Raw genomic sequence first — 3,657 nt, forward strand, 5'->3', positions numbered from 1 at the left:
ATGCACTTTTAGAATGCAGAGGCATTGACATTACTACACACACACACATGATGTAATGCTACTATTTTGTCCCTATCCATGCCATTTTGCAATGATATCGCTAATATATGGTGACATCGTAGTACTTGCTGACAACTGAAGCCAATATTGACGAGGACTGGCAATAATGTATTTAAAAAATATCCAATTATGATATTAAATGCATCAAACCTAATTCATGTTACAAATTTATTACACAATATCTTGCAGGATGTGATGGTGTAACTTAAAACAACTTGAGTTAGATGGCGTGCATAGCATGACAGATGATTTAATTCAGGACTATTTATTCCTGTATATTGCTCTCACGTAAAAAGGAAACTTTACCGCAACCGCGCTTCCTATGAAGATCCACTACCCACTTGGACACTATGGAACCGTGACATCCATCCTGAGGTTTTCTGTTGATAAAATTACAAAGAAATTAATGACATTATCATAATATGTTGATATTGCAGAAACTTTAAATTTTCACGAATATTTATTCTAGAACAAAATTATAGATTTTAAAAAAAATATTAGAATTCAAATGTCATAAGTGATTTCGACTTCAACTAATAGAGAAATGAAAATAGTTTTAAAAAGGCATTAAAAAGCAATTCTAATAAATTTTAAAATATATAGTGATTGACTTATTTCTTTATTTTTAAAGTTTTTTTTACTTTTTATCTATTTTTTTTCATGTAACTGATAAATATGTCAATTTTTAGTCACTTCATTCATTTATAGCATATAAAATAATTTTTAAAATGTCATAAATGATATTTAAATATTATCTTGAATTTTTTTTCATCTCGACCATAATAATTTCTGATATCTTTCATGACAACAAATGAGATATTTTTAAAATGAATAATTTGAAAATAAGGTAATTAAAATTATTTTTTGAAGACTTATACTTTTATAGAGAAGAATTTATTTCGGGTAATTGTCTGTTTCTGATTAAGACTTTTATAAAAAGATTTCAATATTTTAGTACAAAGAACTTTCTAATTTTTCTTCCTTTATGAACTAGGAAAATAAGAGTCGAAAAAATGTTACAATTTAGGGAAAGATCTTGGCAAAATTACTAAAATATATCTAAAATATTCAGAAACTTTCACTTATGATTTCGAAGACAGTATCTTAATCACTAAAAATATTATTATAAAACTGTTATGTCATAAAATTATAATCTGTAGCATTTATTTTTTTCCATTATTTTTTTTAAATAAATGAATGACACTTTATCTGATCCCATGCAACGAATACTTTAATGAGTTTTGGAGAAAACAAATCAATCATACAAAACGAAAAACACAATTCCAACTCTTAAAGTTTTGATTTGCATCATTAATTATTGAGTTTAAATGGTGTGCTTAAAACTGTGTAAGAAAGTGGCCTTCTTTCTAGCCACGATTCACAAAATCTAAACGCTCTCCTTTTATTCAGTTTACTATCTCCATTATATACGTAGCACAGATTATTGAACAATATTGTGTGTTCTATATTATTCCATATTCAATAATATTAGAGCAGTGTTTAATATCAAACAGTATTAAACAATATATATGTAGGTTACTAAGATAAGTGCGAATAAATATCATAATAATGGTTCTGATTTTTTTATGGCAGGTTTTATTGATAGGAAAGGCAGCTGCTTATCAAAATACACTAAGCTGATATTTGCAGAATTTCTTATGAGCGGAAAAAATACTTTCTGTGATAATCAGATGTATGTTAGAATCATACTATCAAATTACATCTGTTCAAACCAGACGAAAAAAAGTGAAGGATAGTTTTAAAAATATTATTGCAACAGAGTTTCTTGAATACTAATATGCAAAATGAGTATAGCTTTCAAACATTTAAGTACTACTTATAACTGTATCAGTTATCCTCCATATTTGTAATGTTATTATTCATTCAAATATGCTATATGCAAGGTGACCCCCACTGGGGCACTTCAGATATGATGAGTTTTCGGAACAGTGGTTAGTTCTCGCTGCCCTGATGGGTATAGAATTAGTGTGGGGTTGATTACCCCCTAATGATTACGGGATGTGCTTCCTATGGGATAGGTTGTTCCGTGTTTATTAATGACCCTCGAAACGTACTCATTGTTCTCATCTATGACGTCACGGCGTTCTGGTCATTCAGATCGTTCAGCGTGCTTCAGAGGGGTCTGAGTAGTCATTTGTGATCATACAGAGAGACCATTCGTCATCAATAGTTAATTTCTTAATTATTAGATAAACACAATCTTCCATCTGGCAAAACATTCCAAATGACTTAAAATGACTCTATTTATTTTGTGCTATTAGAATCAATAAATATACTTTTAAAAATTATGATGCGATAATTTTATAAAGCTTTCCGCCTGCATTGGCCACATTTATGAAAATATTTTTTACGCACTAGTGTTTCAACAAAAATTAATTACAAATTTCTCCGTCTAAACTTTATTGGAGTAGGAAACTTTGACCGTCACTATTTTAGTCGATTCTAGTTCATTTTTGAGATTTTCTTGACGAAGGTTGACAATAATTCATGACGTTTTCTCAAAAGATCTCTTTTTGGACTAAATAATGAAATTCAAAGCTTTACAACTCGGTCAGCTCTAGTAAGAGAAAAGCCGAATCTTTTGTTAAAAATATTAGTGTAGGAAGAATATTTTAGTAAATGTAACTGACTGCATAAAAATTTAGACATCGCAATTTTTCAAAATTGCATTTATGACTCAAATGATATTATATATTACATCATTCAAAGCACTTTTTCCAGTTTAAAACATATGCTTAATTTTTGTTATCATTTATCTATTCATTTATCCAATCAGCAATGACCTTCAGATACTAATAAATACTTATGAGAAATTATATCCTCAGAGGTACAGTATTATCCTATTGATTGCATCCATTTTGAAATTAAACTTTTTATTCTGTTAAATCAGAAATATATTAAATCAAATATTATAGATTAAATTCAAATAAATATTAATAAGCAATAACATATAAAAGTATTTCTAAAAATTTACAAATTTACAAAAGTATTTTTTCAGAAAGAACAAGAAGCTTTAAAAAATAATAATTTTTGTTCACTTTTCATTTAAAATAAATGAAAGTTCTTCTAATTCAAGCTAATTCAAAGTCTAAAGGTAATGGAGGATCATAATTATTTTAATAATAACATCATTTAAAGATTTATTACATTAAAAAAGAAAAATGGAATAGTAAAAACCACCCGAAAGATTAATTACATATTTCATATAGAAAAATTATAAAATTGTTAAGTTTTCGAGATAAGATATGTTTTTTATTGATCAAATGATTTTATTTGGCAATTCAAATCTGCAATTTTTGCTCTTAAAAGTATTAAGAACATTACCCTCAACGAAATATTAAAAATATAAATGCTGCGCTGTATTTCTTTACGACTAAAAACCGTCTTCAGTTTCTTCGATCATATTTTTAAAGAAAATATTATTTTTCAACTTCTAAGCATTTTTCTTATCTTCAGCCACGTATGAATGAAATTATGAGGAGAAAAAGAGCTTGGCGATCTTTTCAATTCATCCTCCGGCAACCCTTGACTGACGATCCTGGAAATATCTTTCACCAGCTACTTTTCTCATCTTGA

This window comes from Argiope bruennichi, chromosome 3 (assembly GCF_947563725.1).
Source record: "Argiope bruennichi chromosome 3, qqArgBrue1.1, whole genome shotgun sequence".
In the NCBI taxonomy this organism is placed as follows: Eukaryota; Metazoa; Arthropoda; class Arachnida; order Araneae; family Araneidae; genus Argiope; species Argiope bruennichi.